The sequence below is a fragment of the Gossypium arboreum genome, chromosome 13 (assembly GCF_025698485.1).
Source record: "Gossypium arboreum isolate Shixiya-1 chromosome 13, ASM2569848v2, whole genome shotgun sequence".
Classification (NCBI taxonomy): Eukaryota; Viridiplantae; Streptophyta; class Magnoliopsida; order Malvales; family Malvaceae; genus Gossypium; species Gossypium arboreum.
The window spans coordinates 109,286,723-109,308,903 of record NC_069082.1 but is presented as its reverse complement, the minus strand read 5'-3'; the positions used below and the strand labels follow the sequence as shown (position 1 = coordinate 109,308,903).

Sequence of the window (22,181 nt, the reverse complement as noted above, 5' to 3'; positions counted from 1 at the left end):
AATGAAAGCTTGCAGTGGACACTGCTGAGTGCTACTCAACTTCAATCTTCATGTTCTTCCATAATATGGGTCTGTGTCTCCAACACTTCTTAGTCTTCAAAGACATGTTGAATTTTAATGCTCCAAATATCATAATCGTCATCATTAAACTTCAAGTATTTGTTAAGCTCAACAACAATATTTTAGTATTTGTCATGTTAGAATAAAATAAAAGAGCTACAGTCACAAATAATTACCACATTAATGTCCATATTACATAAAATAAATAAATAAATAAAATGTACAAATGTTAAAAAATCATTGTATGGTAAAAGAAATCAACTACCAAAGTGAATAAACATAATCACGAAATTTAAGAGTAAAAACTAACATTAACCCCTCAATTTATTCAAAATTTAAAAATAAAATTCGTTTCAACCTCAAAATTAACTTTAAGCTCCAAATTTTAAGTTAATTTTGAACTCCTTATATTAAAACTTAACTCGGCTAGATTGTACAGAAAAATAAGCTTGAAGCATATATCTTGACTATATCGTGTAAAAGACTCAATAAGAGCATGTTTGTTTGTCATTAAAATATTTTCCCTAAAATATTTTCATTGTTTTACAGCGTTTGTTTGGTAGAAAATGAATTCCCAAAAGTAAAACTAACGCTTTCTTATCGAAAATGTCTTACCGATTTTTATCCCGTAAGATATTTTCCCTTCTCTTCACTCTCATCATAGACTTAACAGTCGTTCTCTCTTCCTTGACATCTCTGTCTGTCGGCCTCCACCTCTCCTCCTCATCTCTGTCCGTTAGCCTTACCTCCTTATCTCTGCCTAGTCATCTCTGTTGGTTGGCTATCGTCCTTACCAAGTCTTCATTTTTTGTCTACATTTTGGAAAAATCCTAAAAATAATCTTTCCAGCCCTATCAAGGTATGTCACTATCTTCTTCTTATCAAGGTTGTTTCTTTCGAGATGGGTCTGCTTATTTTTAAGTGAATTTATTATTTTTTTCTTATATATATATATTTTTTGACTTTGGGCTAAATTGATCTGCGTAAGTTCATAGATCTGATGTTAGAAGCTTTTTGTCTAGTGATTTTAAGTAAACTAGAACTTGATATTGGAAGTATAAGTTCGTTTGCATTCTGAATCTGATGTTAGAAGCTTTTTGTCTAGTGATTTTAAGTTTTGCTTAAAAATATCTTGTAAAAGAAAAGGGGTGTTGGCTTTATTTGAATATTTTACAGGTTTTAGTTTTGCTTCACCTTTAAACTGCTTTATGCAAGTTTTGTTGTTTTGGTGTTGTCCTTTGAAACCGGTGAAAAAAAGTTCCTTTTTTGAGTTGATAGATGGAATAAATTTAGTATAAAATTGTAGTGCCACCAAAGTGTGTGTTTTTGGGTTTCAAGCTACCTAAGGCTTAGAACAAGTCTCAAGAGACAATATGCATATTTTGGCAACATTTTGAAGCAAATTACCAACAATTAAGGTATTAAACCACCATGTGATTGCTCTCAATTGCAAGCAAAAAGCATTTTTTTTCTCTAATTTCTTATAACTCACCTAATACTTGAAATAGTGGATTGCAATGCTCATTTATTTAGGTAGCTCTGTGTTCAATTTAGGAGATTTGTAAAGGTAGCCTTGCAGAATCTATTCCTTTTTTATTGAGATAGATTTTTATAAAAGAAAACGAATCTTAGAATGATAGGGTCTTGTCTTTAATGTTTTTGGACTTCAATAAGTCCTTGTGAAGGTTCCATTTTTTGCTATTTTATTAACTTTTATGAAGGGATATCCAACCATTTTAAAGCTTAAAATCCTAGGACATGTGGGGTGGGCTTAATGGGATGGGAGACAGTGCTACCTCCCATTGTAAAGCTTAAAAATCTATTGTAAAATAAAGGCAAGAATATGTTAATATGGGGAGAAAATTTCTTGTTGTACCCAGGCTTATATCATAATGTGTCACGATATCTCATCAAGCTATAGATGTTATGTAAAACTGAGAATGTTCATCCCATTAATGATGTCTATTTTTTTCTGGCTTAGAGTTGATGCTATTGGATATGAAGATAAAGAGGTTGAAAACTTGAGAGCCAAGTTATCTACTTTATTGTGGCAAGAGACTACTATTAGAGTAGGTCTCCTCATCCAGCTTGCTGTTGTTTTTGCTTTTCTTGGACTTGTAGTCCTTGATTTTAAGAAAGCTAGTCCAAAGAATGGTAATCTTCCAGGCATGCCAGGTCAATGTGTGCCTGTAGATCTTTTAAGAAATTGATTTCTTCAGTTGACTGAAGAGCAACGATCAATGTCAATTAGGCTATTTTTCAGGCTGTTGACTGAGATAGTTGTGGTCGCAGGGGAAAGTTTCAAATTAGGATATATGTAAGAATTTTTTGTAAAACTATAGTATTTGAGAAATCAAAGTAGTTGTAGGGCTTTGCTACGTAACTGCATCCTACAAATATGATTTTGATATGGTTAAAAAAAAAAGAGGGAATTGGGGGTTTGTGGAACTTGACTGTGGGTTTTGTTGCTATTGCTAGGGTTGCTTTGCTGAATAATAGGGAGGAGTTGGCTACATCTCCTACCCAACTCCTAGCTTATCTTGTTTATGACCCTCTGATAATTGAGAATTTATTGGTCAATCTTCAAATAGCAATTTTGGACGTCTTATTATTATTTGGGATTCTTTTGTGTTATGTAAGATTGAGCTCAACTTAAAAAGTATTTAATAAAATGCTTCATTGATGAAAATAAACAGGCCTTCTGAATTTACTTTAGTTGTTTTCAATTTATGAATTTTAATATTCTAGCTTAATAATTGGGTACTATTATATATTTGTATTTATTTATAAATAAATCATTCCAATAAATGTAAAAATAATGTAAAATATAAATTTAATAGATATAAAATAAACTCAATTAAACAATGAAAATACAAGAAATTCTTAAATGTATGTTTGTTTCATTTTAAAGCATCTTTTATGAAAATTTTTTATGAAATCTGCCAAACAACGGAAAATATTTTACACAGATTCATCCAAACACTAGAAAATATTAGCTTTTCCAGAAAAGTAACTCATTTTATAGAAATTATTTTTTGGAAACCATTTTACATATAAACAAACGGATATACAAAAGGCCTAAAATTGAAAAGTGGCACACCAACCCTAAAAGTTTTGTTTTTGATAAATAGTTAAATTTTAGTTTTTGTTTCTAATTTTAAATTTTAAATTTTAATATAACTTGATCTGTATAATTTTTAACAATGTTATTATTTAGTTCAAATAGTTAATATTGTTAATTTTCAATTAAAACATCATGTAATTATATATAATTTGAATACTTTAAGAGTCTTGGAGACTAATATGTAGTTTTCCATTTTTGTAAGTTTGTGTTACTTTTTATTTTTAACATTTTAAGACAATGGTCAAATTTTAATTTTGGCCTCTACATTATCTGAGACTTGGAGATTTAATTTGTATACTTTAATTTTTAAAAAATTGCTCTCTCCACTTTTTATAATTCATTATTCCAACATAAAAAAATTATCTTATCATGACGAATTTGAATAAATGTTTTAAGGAAAAAAAGTCCTAATTAATATTTTTAATATTATTTTTATTGTTATGTGATAGTCAAATGATTATATTTTTAAATTTCAAAATGTTATATAAAAAATCTAATAGTGATAACAATTTGATCTCAATATCTAAATTCAAAAATAAAAATTATATTCATATAATTTAAAAATAAAATGGAAAAGCAAACAATTAAAGGCCCTTTGCATGAAAAATAAAGCAAAGGAACGTGGCAGAAATTGTGAACATGTGAATTATAAATGATACAGGGCATTTATAAAATTACATTAATTAATAATTTATAAAATTAACACCTATATCTTATTTCCAATTACGTCTACTTTATGGTTTTGGGAATAACTTTTAAGTAGGGTTTCTAGTTTAAAAATAACGAATGAAAAGTTTATTTTTCATTTAAAAGTTGGGTTTTATTTAATTTTAAATTTAGTTGAGATTAAATTATGTTATGATTTCAATAAATAAATAAAATAAGAAAAAAATTAGTTTTGTAAAGTTTGTAAGAAAGGTAAAAACGGAAAATGTGATTAATAAATTATGTAACCTTAATTCATAGTATCTTACAACAAATCTTCACAAATAAATCTCAAATCATCACACCCTACACTTTTTATAATTTATTTTATACAATTATTATTCAACTATTTATACTTATCATCCATCTAAATTTTTAATCGATTCGATATCTCTATAATATCCATCTAAAATATTATCTATCTATATATATATATAGGAAGAGATTCACTTATACTGACAATCTTATACTATTTCATATATTTTTGTATGATTAACATTTTAATGGTCTAACTATTATACTTCGTATTCTATTTGTGTAGATCATGTATGTTAAATTTGACGCAAATTAACTTTTTTAACTATTTGCTTTATGTTGTAACACCCCAAACTTGGCCCAGACGTTATGGCCGGATCTGACATGCCACATCGAAGCGTTCAAAACATTTTATATTGTTGATCCAGAAAAACCCTACTTAGTGTTTTAAAAGATAATTTCATTATAGGTTAAAGTGAATGGAAGCTGGGCACCAGGTAGGTATCCATAACAGAGGAGGTGAGCCATGAAGGTCGCTAAGTACCAAGCTCTCGATTGGATCCAATCCTAGACATGTCCACATCCATTGCCACACTTGGTTATAACAAGTTGAAATTTCTTTGGTAAATCGAATATTCGTGACATCGTGTTATTTTAAAAAAAAACAAGTATCGTTTTGAAATCACGCCCTAAGTCTAGCCCATTTGAATTAGTATCCATCAATTTAAAGTTGTTTTAATAATATAATCCCGAAAAATCAAATAAGAAAATAAAGTTAAAATGGTCTTATTACAACCCAAAAATTAAATGGTAATTAAAATAACTTAAGAAAACCAGTCTCTTTTTCAAACCCAAAAGTATTCACCATGGCCACTGAATCCCTCCGGCTCCAAGTCACCCACATCAAGGCTCACTGCAAGGTTAAAGAAGGGGTGAGTTTGGGGAAACTCAGTGTGTAAGGAAAACCCATTCAAAGCCCAAGTCAGCTCAAGCCCAAGTCAGCTCAAGCCCATTGGGCCTAAACCCATTCAGGTAACAGTGGTACTGGGCCAGAGCCCTTTTCAGATTACAATAAACTAGGCCTTAGCCCCTTATTCAGATAACAGTATGGCCCATAGGCCCATTTCAAAATACATGCAACATCAAGAAACATATGCAAGCCCATTTGGGAGACTACTCAACCCACCAACCACTACACTCCACCCGTACCAGCCATACACTCCATGTGGGGAATAGCTCAACCCACCCAAATTCTCCAAGATTCTTGACCTTGCTTTGCTTTCGATTAACGATAAATTGAGGCAAAGCCTCCAAGATCGTGAACAAGCCACTTTCAAGACTTCCTCCGTCAATATCCCATCCCATGCATCGATAATAACAACATGGCATGCGATAAATAACAACATCAAACATGCATTTAGGTCAATTTAACCTAGGGGTATTTCGGTAATTTATCTCCTAGGGGTAAAAGCGTAAATTTTCCACTTTTAAAGGTATTTCAGAATTTATCTATTTTAGGGTTTTTCATGCATATTCTTACTTTTCACGTACTAATAGAATCACGTACCTAGTGTTCTTACCTAATTGGGCAGATTATTCATCATTCCAATTTTGGCCCATTAAGCCCAAAAATATCGAGGCACGTAAATCATGCACTTTGCAGTCCAAATTTTGCGTTTACCAAAAACATTAATCGATTTACCTCACGAGTATTCGCACACTCGCAAATCTACAAAATACCGCTTTTAAGCATTTCGCTTTTCGACTTTTGCCGATCTAGACTAAGAAAGAGGGTGTTAGTTACACACCTGTTTGCGACGATATGCTGACGAGATCCACGCACGAACTGCCTACAATTGGATTACTAACACGTTAATCTAACTATTCAAATACAAACTATGTATTAACCCTTTACAATATTCGGCCAACCACACCTACAGATCATAGTAAGCTTATAAGAAAACAATAAGCAACTCATTAACAAATTTTTGTCAATGTTTACCACATAATCATAATTTCACTGCAAGTTGTCTTCTTGAGCAACAGCCACTAAATCATTTATAACTGGAGCTACGAAACTCCAAATCAAGTGCCGTTAATTTTCCTTGAAAATAGACTCATATATCTTCTATCCATAAAATTTTCAGAATTTTTGGTTTAGCCAATCAATACCAGATTTTTCTCAAAGTTTCCCATGTTTCACTGTTTGACTAATCTGACCACTCTTCATTACGAATCAAATTTCTCATTGTACAGAATTCAAAATATGTTCTTGTTTATTCCATTTGAAACTAGACTCATTAAGCTTTAATTACATAATTTATGCAGCTTCTAACTCATCTCCCACAATTTATGGTGATTTTCCAAAGTCACGTTACTGCTGCTGTCCCAAGCAGATTTATTATCAAATCACTCTTTCACACCTAACTTGCATGCTTGTTATTTAAACATGCATATCACCAATCAATCATCACATATCTATAATTTTACTTAAGTATAATCTCCATTTCATCATTTTAAAGCACAACATGTTAGCTGATTTTTCCCTTTAACATTTAAGGCACATGCATGCTCATTTGTTTGGCTCAACTTCACCTATCTTCCATTTTTTCATCAAAAGAACATGAAACAACAACCATTTACTTCATATTAATTCAGGACCAAATGCTCACAACACAACCAAAAACCAAAATATGCTTCAAAGAGTTAAGGTAGAATCAAGAAGAACTCATGAACATCAAGATAGAAGCAAACTACCATGAACTTACCTTCAATTTTCTTCCCCAAGTGACCTAACATTCAAGAGCTTTCTCCTCTCTTTTCTCTTCTCTAACTTTAGGCTATGATGAACAAAGATGGACAAAACTTTATTCTTTTCACCCCTTTTTCTTTTAATAAAATTTCATATTTCATCCATTTAATTCTTTAATACAAAAGACATGAAATGCCCATCATGGAACATTTACCTAAACCATTATCATGGAACATTTACCTAACCCATTATCATGGAATATTTACCTAATCCATTATCATGGACCATTTACCTAACCCATTATCAATTTGTACCATGAATTATGGATATCAAGTGCTCATATTGTCTACAATAACATGATGGCTGACCACTTCATGTAAAATGGGAGGTTTGTCATGCAAATCCTCCTATTTTGCACTCCTATTTATTTGGCCACTTCAATTTACCCTATAGCATTTTCAAACATTTTCATATAGGTTCTATTTCATAATTTCACCCCCTTTTTCTTGTGGAACAAAAATTAACTAAAATTGTCGGGTTCTATCTTAAGCTTGGGCCTTCTAGAGGCCCACTAACATAATTAAACCTATGCCAACATTCACAGAATTCCTGAAAATTGGGGCGTTACATATGTAGTAAACATTCAACAACTCAATAAATATCAACATACACAATATTTTAGATTGATATGATAGAGATATAGAATCAGTTCAAAAATTTACATACATAAAAAATACGATTACATTAATAAATTCAACAATTAAAATATTAAAATATTAATTATATAAAAATATATATATATAACTATTTTAATTTTATAATAGTATAAGTGATGCTCCATATATATATATATATATATATATATATATAATAATTTGTGTTTCAAGGTTGATGATGCAAAACATTAAATTGGTTCAAATTTCAATTTTGACATAATTCCTCGACACCATCATAACTTTTTAAGCATAATAATTTTTGTTGAAAATTATTTAAAAAATACGTTTATTTCGTATAACTTTAATTTAATTGTCCAACTACATCTTCAGTCGTAAAATTAATCAAATAATAAAAATATAATTAAAAGTCGAGAGAATGGAAGAGATTTTTAGTCATTTGTTATTCGAAAATAATGTTACTCTCCAAAGTCACGTTTAGTAAATGGTTTCATATTCCTCAATGGATTCAATCATTTATCGGTAAAAGGTTAATTTACTTTTACACAATATATAGTTACAACTCCAATAGCTAGTCTCTAACTAGTTACAACTCTTCATTTAGATCTCGCTTTCACAAGTTTAATTTATTCAAAAATAATATTTATGTTATATTATATGTCCATAATGATAGTATGAATGATCATAAAATAATAAAAAATATATGCATATTTTGTAGAAAATTTTATCGGAAAAACTACAAGTAGAGGAGAAAAAAAATCACTAATGTTAAAAAATAACAATACAAGAGATTTGTGGGTATGCACGATTTTTAAGGGTTAAACAACTCGTCTAATAGAAGAAATATAATTATATACTAATTCAACTTGTGCGGCAAAGTCCCCATAGATCTCTAATTTTACCTCTCTGTTTTATTTATTTAATAAGTAAGTTGCATCTCAAATTTTTTTAAATTAGATCAAATAAGATTCAAGTTATATAATTCTAATAAATAAAAATAAAAAATATTTAGATAACAACAATTCACAACTCTTTACCCAACAAAAAGTGAACCTTTGATTCGTGCAATATATTGCCTATCTATAGGCCTATTATGCAGCAGTGATAAGCACCAATGATTAAGATAAACTTGACTTCTGATACTTAGCATGTTTAATTAATAAAGTTCCAAATTAATAAGTGACTTCCTTGAAAATAGCAAGAAAACACGTTCTTTTAAGATAGAGAAAAATTATCAGTTAAATTCAATCTCTTTTAACATACTCAAACTTTTGATAAATATAACTACTTTAATTTCAGCTTTGAGTATTGGAATAAGAATGCTTGAGAAGCTCATTTGCTTATTAAAACAGCATCTAATAAGATGAGCATTTAAAAAAGACCAACATATAAATATATCCAGACTATCTCGATCATCAAATTTATGATTTATCAAGTCACTGAATAAATATTACTGGACAACTTTAATTTTAGCAATTATCATAGATAATTATAACAATATTTTATAAAAAATATAAAATAAAGATGATATAATATTTTTCAAAAAATAATTATATTTTATATTATCCTTCCTGCAGATATACTGAAAACAAATATATAGAAAAACGCAAAGCATTACTTTCGCCCGCAGATATAACAAGAGAAGTTAACTTTCTAAAATAAAATTTTAAATTTTAGTTTTATGAATAGATGAAATAGTAAATTTTTTGTTGAAAAATTTAATCTAATTCAGTTATGAATTTAATCAAGATTTCAACATAGGACAGCCTGAAAGTTCTGAATTATACAAGTAAATTGAAATATTTATGACAAATTTTAATTTTACATAAAAAAACTTTGACATTAGAAAATCAAAATTTAAAAGATAAATATTTTCTTTGACAGCAAAAATAAATATTATCTTAGAAGTAGCTTAACCATTTATTTAAAGGTATTGAATGAGGATCAATCTATAGGAGATCAAAGATTTCAGTTTGATTGTTCAATCAATGGAGTGATTCCTTTTCCTTTCCCAATTTTTATTTTAATTTTTATGTATTTTTATATATTTTTAATGAGTCAATAAAATTGGATATGTAAAAGTATAATTAAAGATTATGTATTAATAGGTAATATATATTTTGTCCCTTTACTTAAAAATAGATAAATTAATCTTTGTATATTAAAAAAAGTGTAAATGAACTCTTTTATTAAAAATTCTATCCATACGCTTTGTCAAGTGATTATTTGGATTTTTAAATTTTTATATGAAAGTGATGTGGGATAAAAGGATGAATAGGATTAGTTAGAAGTACCATGAAAATCTGTATATTTAAGAGTTGAATTGCATTTTGGCTCATCTATTAAAAAAATGAGCATATTGGTTCTTTTGTTGAAAATTCAATCTATTTCTATTTTTAAGTGACGATGTGATTAACCGAGCAACCAAATAACAAAACGTGGTGTGTCGTATGTAACTCATGTGGATGTGGCAAAAAAATTAAAAAAATCTAAAAAATTAATAAAAAATTAATAATTATTTAAAAAAATCACCTCTTTGTCCAAATTAATCCTCGTGGTTTTTAAATAATTATAAAAACATTAGAAAATTATTTAAAAATATTAAAATTTATTAGAAATTATATTTTTAGATAAAATTATATTAAAAAACAATGTCAAGAATGAACTTGGATGATTGTTTGTCTAGGTTTAAATGAGCCCAGGCAACCATTTATCTAGGTTCATTTTAGAATTATTTCTTAAATAATTATACAAAATTATAGAAATTTATTTTAAATTTATTGTGAATTATAAGAAATTAAAAAAAAGAATCATCAACTTGATTAACTATAAATATCAACTAAGTAAGAAGTCGTATATGTTATATTTGAATTTATTAAACATGCTAAATGTGAGTATATACAATTTTATAATTTTGAAAATTTTAATAATTATTTATAATTTATAAATATTTATAAATATTTTTATATTTTAAACAATTATTTAAGAAACCGTACTAGAATGATCCTAAACAAATAGTTATCACTTTGGGCATTGTTTTATTTTAAAATTTTATAATTCTTAATAAATTTTAAATAATTCTTTATGTTCTATAATTTTTGAAGAATAATGTCCAAGATGAAATGAATTAGGACAACCTTGTGTCTAGCTTCATTTTGGATGTAGTTTTTAAATAATTATAAAAATACTTTAAGGATTTTGTTAATTTTTAAAATATTATCACGTTAGTATGAGGTACACATGGCTACGCCAACATTTAACAATAAAAATAAATAAAATTTTTAACAAAAATAACCAATTTGTTTTTTAATCTAACGTAGAGCTAATTTATCCACTTTTTGAGTAAAGGAAGCAAAATGCATCTGACTCCTAATACATGAGCCTCCATAATACTTTTATCTAGTCCTACTCATCGTTTAATTCCAAATCACTTATATTTAAAAAAAAATTGAAAAAGCTGAATCTTCACTTAACATCACACAAATGGAATTTTTAATGGAAAAGTAAATTACATTTTTTTTTAACATACAAGGATTAATTAATTTATTTTTTTAATGAAAGAAGCAAATTGCAAATCTGCCTTTTGTCACTTTGGAATGTTGTGATTAAATGTCTTTTCAAAATTGAAAAAATAAGAAAATGAGAGGCTAAATTGCATTGTTGGAAAATAACCTTGTATATTTTTAAAGAAGATGAATAATTTAAGTGGATGGCGCGGGACCCAGATCTAAAACTAGTTCAGTCATGGATACCTCGACATTCTAATTGTATTTGCATACATGTATTGTGACTATAAAAACATCCACCGGCCTCCTTTGTTTTCTTTGCTACACCATTTTTTCGTATCCCTTTCCAAGTTGAAAACACTAGAAGCAATTTAAGATGTTGGAAAAATGGATCAAAAACAAAACTAGAAGCAACAATCTTTGTGTTGGTTTATGAAATCTCAGCTTCATAAAAAACTGGCTCAAACATTGTTGCTCCTTTCAGTTTCAGTTTTCTCCCTATTCTTTTCCTTTTCATATTAGCTTTCTTTGCTCTATCCCTTCAACTCCAACTTCCATAATTCACTTCCTTTCCAGTTGTTTAGCCATGCTATAGATAAGAATTGCATGTTCCTTTTTTGCAATGGACTGCTTGTTTTTCTTGTGAAAAACTCAGGATTAATCAGTTCTTCATCTATGTATAATGATGATCACTATTTCAAGAGCTATGAATCTAATCAGTCAATTGATTTGGAGCCAAAAGCACCATTGTTGGACAATGAAGCTGCCTTGGATAACACTACTGATCAGGCAATAGAAAATAATAATGTGATAGAAGAAGAGAAATGGGGTTTGAAGATAACTACGAAAGAAGAAGAAGTAGAAGAAATTGTTTTTATTGGAGAAGATAAGGTACTTTATGTACCAGCCATTGGAGAAAGTGAAAATTTTGAAGAAGAAGAAGAAGAAGAGGAAGAATATCAAGATTATGGTAAGTATGAGATTGAATTCACTTCATTAATGAATGGAAAAGAGTATTTAATACAAGAAGGTAATAGTCAGCTGACTAACCAACTGATCAACCAACTATTAACTGCTATTCTTTTTTTAACTGATTTCTGTTACTCCTAACATTCCCTGTGCTACTTGACCTCCTTTTCTGTATCTTCATCATCACAAGTGATAATCCTGAGTCGATTTCTGAATTTGTGAAAAGGCCCTGCAGACAATGGTTTTGTCAACACATCTGCAACTTGTTCATGACTTGGAACATGTCCAACTTGGAACATTCCTTGGGCAACTTTCACTCGTATGAAGAGCAAATCCAGTTCAATATGCTTAAACTTCGAATGCATTACAGGATTTCTAGCGACTGCTACAGCAACTGAGCTATCACACATTTAGTAGACACTCCTAATTCAGATAATAATGACTGACTCCAAACCATCTCAGCAGTAACAAGAGTAAGGCTTCGATACTTTGCCTCAGTAGAATGCGAGACTAGCTGCTACATTTAAAAACTCCAGGAGACGGGATTTCCTCCAAGGAAGAAACAGTAACCGGATGTTGAATGACGATCATCACTGTCAGACCTCCAACTAACATCGAAGAATCCTTCAAGTAGAAATTTTGAACTACAAGTGAACTTTATACCATAATCCAAAGTCCCTTTCAAATATCTCAAAATTTGTTTAACAACTTTAAAATGTAGGTCTGATGGTTTGTGCATGTATTAATTTATTAACTGAAAAAGCTATATCTGGCCTTGTAATCATGACATACTGTAAGGCACCAACTATACTTCTGTACATCTTTGTGTCTTCAACTAGAGTTCCTTCAGTAGCTGTCAAATGACAGGTTGTTGTTATGGGCGTTGGTGAGTCATTTGAGTTAACCAAGGACACCCTTGTAAGAAGATCTAGGACATATTTCCTTTGACTCAGGAAAATTCTATTTGGTTTATAGCTGAGCTCAATACCGAGGAATTAACTCAACCTGCCCAGGTTTTTAAGAGAAAACTGGACATCAAGCTCTTTAACAAATCGATCGATAGCTTGGGAATCAGTCCTTGTTACAATTATGTCATCAATGCATACAAGAACGTATATTAGTTGAGAACCGAACTGATAAATAAAGAGGGAATTATCAGCTTTTGAAACAGCAAACTGCACAGTTACAAAGAAGTCCCTGAGCTTGTGAAATCAGGCTCGTGGTGCCTGCTTAAGTCCATAGAGTGCTTTTCTCAATCGGCAGAGCAACTGTTGACCACTACCTCCTTGTTGTTAAAACCCTGGCAGTTGAACCATATATATCTCCTCCTGCAAGTCTCTATTCAAGAAGGCATTGTTAATATCTACTTGTCGAAGAGTCCATTCCATAGAAACTACTAGAGCCAGAACTACTCGAATGGTTGTTGACTTGACCACAAGGCTAAAAGTTTCTTGAAAATAAACACCAGCCTCTTGAAGGTACCTTTTGATAGCCAACCGACCCTTGTACCGAGCCACAGATCCATCAGCATGTCTTTTGATTTTGAAAATCCATTTGCAACCTACAGTCCTCCGACCTTCAAGTAAGGGAACAAGATCCTAGGTATGATTCGCAAGTAAAGCCTCATACTCAGTGTGTGCAGCTGCTGTCCATGCAAGGCTTTGAAAATAGAAGTGGGTTCCTTTTCTGTTAAGAACGAGGCAAAGACTTTAGGTTTAAAGATGCCATTTTTTGATCGGGTTCTTATAGGATGAATATTCATAATAGGAAAATCCTGATCAGGAGAAGCAGACTGAGCAACTGCAGTTGGAGAATCGACATGAGAATTTGGTGAGCCAGACTGTCGAGGAGGAGACCATAGGCCAGAAGACTAGATTGACCCTGCTAGAGGAGAGGAGACAACTGGATCTAGAGCAGAAGAATTATGAGCTGAAGTATTTGTGGCTGCCACCACGGGAAGACTGGACTTGTGATGAATAGAGTTGATTATGCTCGAACTAGGATGCAAGAAGGAACCAGTCTGAAAGGGAAATAGTGTTTCATCAAATGTAACATGGTGAGAGACAAAGATGCGGCCATCCTAATCCAGACACTTGTAACCCTTCTGATTTATAGAAACTCTAATAAACATACATTGGCTGGACTGAAACTATAGTTTATGATTCTGATATGGCCTCAAGCAGGAAAAACAAGCACAACCAAAAACCTTTAGATAAGAATAGGAAGGTCGAGCTTCGTAAAGTACCTCATAAAGGCTTTTCTTCTATAGGAGGGGAGTAGGAAGCCTATTTAGCAAGTGAACAGCATGAGCAAAAGCATGTGACCAGAGATCTAACGGTAGTGAAGCTTGTGCGAGAAGGGTCAACCCCATGTCCACAAGGTGTCGATGTTTCCTTTCAACCACCCTATTTTGTTCAGAAGTGTAAGGACAAGTAACTCGATGTTGTATACCAAGACAAGACAACTTCTTGGATAAAAATCGATATTCACCTCCCCAATAAATTTGAAACTTCTTAATAGAGCAACCAAATTGTACTTGAACCATTGTATTAAAGTGAAGAAAACACTTGAAGATCTCTGACTTGGTCTGTATGAAATAAACCTAAGTGTACCTACTATACATGTTAACAAAGGAGGCATAATAGAAAAAACCATTCGATTTTAGATGAGCAGGACCCCAAACATCTGATTCCACTGATTCAAAAGGCAACGACTACAATGTTTTTGATGAACTAAAGGGCAGTTTATGAGCTTTGCTTAATTGGCAAGCTGAACAAATAGGTGATAGTGTACTACGTCTAAAAAGAACATTACAACTACGTAAAACATCAGTAAGAACATTAGTACATGGATGACCGAGTTGTCAATGCCACAGTGTAGAAGAAGGCACCAGTTGAGTTGTGTATAAGAACGCTGAATGAGGCTGAGAGCATGCAACATGTTTGCTGGAGACCGAGCTAAAGGTATCAAATTTGTAAAGACCATTATGCATGTGGCCCACTAAGAGGGTTTTCTTGGTGGGAATGTCCTTCACAAAGCAAAGCAAATGGTGAAATTCAAAATAGACAGCATTATCCCTGGAAAATTGGCCAACTGATAACAAGTTCTTGCATATAGTGGGAACATGTAATACATTCTGTAAGCAAAAAATCCTAGAACCAGCTTGGATGCTAGATGAGCCTATGTTGGCAATCGAAACAGAAGCACCGTTACCCAAAGAAACTTGCCTTGTACCTGTTTAAGGGGAAACTATTGAAAGATTAGCCAAGTCAGGGGTGATGTGATTAATTGCCCTAGAGTCTGGATACCAGGCCTGATCATGAGCAGTAGAGGAAGGCTGTCGAGGAGAGGAATGAAAGGATGCGATGGTAGCCTGATATGAAGAAATACACAGAGAGGAACATCGTTGATCATGAAGTTGATGGTAATTAACTGTCACAGGCTAGTTGATATTAACATCTGAAAAAGATTCATCAAACCGATGATAGCAAGTCTAAACTAAGTCGATGATTTTGCCACATAACTGGCATTGCGATCTAGATCGTAACCAATTTCTGCTATTACCATGAGCCCTGCCACGAGACCAACCACAGCCTTGCCCTCGGTGGCCATGTTTACAATATTGAATAACAATTAGATGCAGTAGGGTGTTTAGAATTCTCGTTACTAACCTATTTTTGGTGAGACGCCAGATTAGCTTGCAAAGTTACCTTAGTCAAAGAGGACAAATGTAGTTTTTCACAATCAAGAAGCATCTCTATTAACAGCTCGAGAGACATTGGCGTAGCGGAGGCAACCAAACAGACAGATTCATACTCAAATGAAAGACCAGCCAGTACGATGCCAACTTATTCTTGCTCTGTGACCATACTACCAGCAGCAGTGAGACTATCACTGAGAATTTTCACCTTTTTCAAATACGCTTTAACCGTAAGACTCCCTTTATTGAGAGAATATAGTGCATGTCGCATGCTCGATAACTTGATGTTGGATTTCGCCCTAAATCTCCTTTCAATGACAAACCAAATGTCAAAACTGGTCTTAGCTGATGTAAGATGAACCAGAACTTCATATGTGATTGTAGAAAGCATCCAAAAAGCTAGGAATTTGTCCTGTTTCTTATGGATCAGAAAAGAAGGATTATCAACATACTGTCCGTCAGGACCAGGTAGATGCGTAGGTGGAACAGGAGATGTACCAAGCAAAAATCTTTCAAGATCATAGCCTTCAAAAATCAATAAAATCTGGTGTTTCCATAACAAGTAGTTGTGCTCCCCTAGTTTGATCGTATCGTGTTTGGAGAAGTAACGAATAGTCTGTAGAGACGTGCTGTGAAGATCTTGTGAATTTGCTCCGTCAATATTAGACAAATGACGAGATGAATCACTCGTAGGTAGAGTTTTATTTGCTATGAGAAAAGAAAACTGAAATAAAAGAGGAAGAATGAGCTATCCCAAGAAAAAACCTTAGCTCAGATACTATATCAAGATTATGGTAAGTATGAGATTAACTTCACTTCATTAATGAATGGTGAAGAGTATTTAATACAAGAAGGTAATAATCAGCTGACTAACCAACTGATCAACTAACTATTAACTGCTATCCTTTTGTTAACTAACTTCTGTTACTCCTAACAAAGAAGAAGAAGAAGAAGAAGAAGAAGAAGAAGAAAAAGAATAAAAAGAAGAAGAAGAAGAAGATAGGAATTTAAGTACAGAAGAGCTAAACAAAAGGTTTGATGAATTCATCACAAAAATGAAAGAAGAACTCAGGATCAAAGCTCGACAACAATTGGTCACGATTTAAACATTATCTTTGGGATGACTCCAAGATAAATTTAAATCATCAGAAGAATCTGTTTAATATTAGTAAATTTCTCTTTTGTTTTTCTATTTCTACACTCTAGAATATTAGATACAAATATATATATACTTTTTTAAAAGTTTTTTGTGAAAATTATGTGTCATATCTATATTGAACACAAATGTAGGATAAAAATATTTCAGGAAAATTGAAAAAGTCTAGATAAACTCTCGTTTATACATAAATGCTAGGAGTTGTTTTGGTTGACTATAGTTCATGTTTTCTCTCTCTTGTTAGTGTAGTATTTTTTTTCTTGCTTAGGGGATCGAGGCTTCACTTTGCTAGGCAATGTGCTATGAAAGATTCAAATTCCTAATCTAAATTTAATGATTTCAAGTTTCTGGGTAACTCACAGTAACTATCCTATGTTTAAAGAGAAACAAAAATTCAAGATTGTAGAGATCAATGAATAACTAACATATTAAACACTTTGAAGTAATCTATTCCTTTTTATTCTTTTAGTATTTAGGTTGAATGTGTATAGGAATAGATCATTTAAAAACATTGAAAATATTGAAAGATCTTTTTAAAAAAAAATTAAATGTGAAAGAGAATACCCCTAAGTCCCTATGTATATCATATGGTTCTCATCTGATATCAGGTCCCTTCATTTTTTATTAAAAGCATTTAATCGATATTAATTTAGTGTTCCATTTCAATTAGACAAAAATGAACCTTTGAAAACGACGGCAATTATGGCATAGCTTTTATCATCAATGCCTCAGTTATAGCTATGGATTTACTTCATATAGGCAAGTTTAACTTCAAGTCTTCAACTTAATTGTTGAGGTATTTTTCTATCCGTCCTCTTTATTTGATGATGTTTGTCTATTTATAAGGTATAGGTACTTTTCATTGAAATAACAGGCTAAGTAGGCTCCATGTACACAAATACGTACCTTACTCTAGATTTAACCCGTGTTACATGTTTTTATGCACGTATAACTTCGGAGAGGCGTCGGCTCAACAAACAAGCTCAGTCTACAATCCCATCATGCAAGCTCAGTCTGTAACTTTATGGGTTTCGGAGGATGCCAACCCAAACCCAAATAAATTTTAAATCGATGGTGGTAACTATCCTAGCAATTAGTGTTATCCTCTATCCGGTTAAAAATGAGAGTCATAAAGTGACACCTCACAAGTTTCTTTGGGAAAATAGATAAATTAAAGTTGATATTTCATGTGGGGGCATTTCTTCCGATATAATTTTTCAAAGTAACAATAATGGCATGGGATCAATGATTCATGCCTATCCTAATCCAGGATAATTTGTTAAATGATTTGTCAGAGTAACAATATAATTTGTTAAATGATGCAATAACAAAATAAGTTTAAAAGCTGGTTTTTATCAAAGAAACTTATTTCCCCATGGCTGAAAATAGATTGAAACTTGTCTTCTGCTTACCATTAGACAATAAGGAGAAGTTATGGTCCCTTTACACCAATGTGATTAGAAACTGAAGACCTTTCATTTTCAATTCCTTTATGTGGATTTAAATTAATGCCAAAAATAAACCAACATGTTTTTATTCACACAATCTGTATCAGCAACTGTTAGAAATTTAGAAAAGACTCATTTAATAGAGAGTGACCTAACATGATTCTCATAAATAATGACCAACTTCACCTATCCTCAACCCAAAGAAAAAGTTTTGAAAAAGTGCAGCAAATCCTTACATGGAATATAGAAATATTAGGCTTTTTTATCTATATAATACAAATTTAAAAATTAAATACTGAAATGGTATACTAATATCATTATTTATCAAAATGAGGTGTTTGAAACAATTCTAATGGGTGCATGGAGAGAGATAGGCGGCGCTTATGTTTTTTCTGACACAATTATTGAAACATCATTACAAAATGATGTGTTTTTTCTAAATTTTTTTTAAGGGTGGAAGGGGAGAGATGGGTGACATCAGTATAAAAAAATATTTTTTAAGGGTAGAGGGAGAGAGATGGGCAACACTTGATAAATGATAAAGCTAACATATTTTAATCCTATTCTTAATGTGTTTTTGGATGATTATTTATGCAAATTGGTGAATTTGATGCTCCTAATCCATTGAATTCATGTTCCTATACTTAGGTGAGCATTTGGGAGCAAAAGGAGCAAAAAAACAAACTAAAATCGGACAAATAAAGCAAATTTCAATAGCCACATGGGCTGGACACACACCCATGTGAGCCACACAGGCTATACACATGTCCAGTGCTAGCCCGTGTCGATTTCGCACCTTGCTTCCCAAAAACATGGAAAAACGCAATTTTTAGGCTTTCTGGGCATTCCATAGTCTATAAATACCAAATAGAAGAAGAGATATAGGGGCCATCAGAGAATATTGAAGAAACAACTCGAAGATCACCATTGGACCCAACTTTGAAGCAGATTCCCATCAAGATCAAAAACCTCTTTTTAATTTCTTTTGAAGTTTTTATGAGTTTCTTTGTTTCTTGTGGTTTTTCTGACTTTGAGATGTTTTTATTCAGGATTATGAACTAATTCCCTAGATATTTAGGGAAGATGAAACCTAAGATAAATTCTATTATTTAATTTCTGTTTTACGCGATAAAAACTTGATTTTTGTTCTCAATTATATGTGCTTATTTCTTGTTTTAATATTTTTGGGATATTAATTCATGTTTAATATGCTTAATTCAGTGGAGGAAAAGTTCCTGTTTAAGAGTAAATATAGCATAATTGAGTGGAGTTACATGCAATCCTAGAAATAGAACGACATAAATCTACCGAATTAGAGTCAAATCTAATAAAGGAATCCATAGATCGAGTAATGAGATGATAGGAGTTTTAATTAGAAAGAGACTTCAATTAATCAACCTAGAGTCAATTGTTCTTACTCTCAAAAGAGATATTAACATAATTTAAGGATTTCTATGGATCAAGACATTAAGTGAATAAATCGTTTAATTCAGGTTCATAATAATAGATGAAATCTAGGTAGATTCTTTCCTAGGTATTGTCTCTCTCATTGGTTATCTTTCGATTATTTTCCTGATTCATTCTTTGTTGAGTTCTTAGTTAAATTAGTTTGGTGATTTTAGCTTTAAACCCTTCACTCTAAATTTTCAACTAAATAATAGAAAAACTGTAATTACTAATACTTTTAGTCCTCGTGGATACGATATCTCTACTCACCAGAGCTATACTATTTATCGATAGGTACACTTGCCTTAGTCGTATTTTTAGATAGTCATGTGAGACACATCAACACCAGTATAAAAAAATAATTTTTTGGGTCGAGGAAGAGAGATGAGCGACATTAGTATTTTCTGGTGCACAAATACAAACTAAATGGTGGTGGATGAATTTTGTGCCGTTTTGTTATTTTTTGAAGAATTACTAATATTTTTACACATATAAACAAGTCAATAACAACATAATTTGAAGGATTACTAATATTTTTACACATATTTTTCAAAACAATCTCATTTATTTATTTTTCATTTTTATCCCAATAACAAAATTTTTGTTACATAACATATTTTCAACATTTGTAAAATGAAGTTCTTTTACCACAATAATCCCCCCCAAAAAAAAAACCAAAATGGATCACTATAAAACTTCCAGCAAATAACCCATTTTAGTATTTATTTTTGTAAACCCATTTTGGTATTTATTTTTGTGTTTTTTTTATAAAAAATATTTATATGGTGATGTCCACGAAACCGACTAAAAATTTGACAAAGACAAGTGCACCTATCAATAAATAGTATAGCTATGGTGAGCTAAAATATTGTTCCAATGAGAACTAAAAGCACTATTAATTACCGTCTTTCTATTATCTAACTGACAAATTGAAGTGATTCAACTAAACTAAACAAGGTTTATTCCTTCCCTGAATTAAGCACATCAAACATGAATTAATAATCGGGAAATATTAAGTCAAGAATTAAGCACACATAACTAAGAACAAGATTCAAGTATTTATTGCATAAAATAGAAATTAAAGGATAGAATTCATCATAGAGTTCATTTCTATTCATTTAGAAAATTAGTTCATAATCGCAAATAAAAACATCTTAAAGTCAGTATAACCACAATAAATAGAAGAACTCATAGTAAACTTCAAAGAAATCAAAAGAAGATTTTCTATCTTGGTGGAAATCTACTTTAGAGTCGAATTCAATGGCGTTTTTCGAGTTGTTTTCTTCAATATTCTTTGACGGCTCTCTTTCCTTTTATTATATTTGGTATTTATAGGTCTTAAATTGCCCGAAAAACCTAATAATTGCGTTTTTCCACTTGTCCAAAATACAGTTCGTGAAATCGACACGGTTTGGCACATGGCCGTGTGGTAGCCCGTGTGGCTCACATGGCCGTGTGTCCGACCCTTGTGGCTCCTGAAATTTGCTCCAATTTTCTGGTTTTCATTCTATTTTTGCTTGTTTTGCTCCCAAATGCTCTCTTAAGTATAGAAACATGAATTTAAAGGATTAAAAGCATAAAATTCACCATTTTACATTGATTAATCACTCAAAAACATATTAAGAAAGGGATTACAATATATTACTTTTGACACTTATCATACGGTGATCCATTTTTGTATTTAATTATTTAAAAAAATTACGGTGATCAACGTAAAAAGTTATGTTGTTATTGATTTGTTTATAGGTGTAAAAATATTAGTAATTCCTCAAAAAATAACAAAACAATACAAAATTCACCCTCCACCATTTAGAAGTATTTTTGCACCAAAAAATATTAGTGCCGCCCTTCTCTCCCCCTCAACCCTTAAAAAATTATTTAATAAAAAACACATCATTTTGTAATGATGTTTCAATTGTTGTGTCAGAAAAAATATGGGTGCTGCCCATCTCTCTCCCTCCACCCTTGGAACTGTTTCAAACACCCATTTTGGTAAATAATGGTATCTGCATACGATTTTAATATTTAACCTTTTAATTTGTATATAGATAACAAAGCCGAAATATTATTTTGCATTCACCAAAACATAAGCTTAGCTTAATTAGTTCATGTTACGATAGCTGGTTTAGAATTCAAATCTCAACATCTGGATTCTAATAAAGACAATGGCTAAAGAATGTTCAAATGATCAAATAAGGTCTCAACATGCAAATTTAATCTATTCCAGTGACAAAAAAAAAAGGAAAAAGAATATGTACATATGTATCTATCCTTAGAGCTATTGCAAATGAATTATTTAAGTTTATGGAGAAAAGTCTTATTTAATACAAACAAAAGTTACACCTTTCATATTTGTTTACCATATTAATAGCAGAACAAGAATTCC

General features: G+C 31.4%; 1 long non-coding RNA gene across 1 annotated transcript; it reads left to right on the top strand.

The window, feature by feature from the left end:
- The first annotated feature begins 501 nt into the window (after positions 1 to 501).
- On the top strand, positions 502 to 2,753 carry LOC108461881 (uncharacterized). Its single transcript, XR_001867886.2, has 2 exons — positions 502 to 919; positions 2,042 to 2,753. It is a non-coding gene; the product is annotated as an uncharacterized LOC108461881 (long non-coding RNA).
- The last annotated feature ends 19,428 nt before the right edge of the window (positions 2,754 to 22,181 follow it).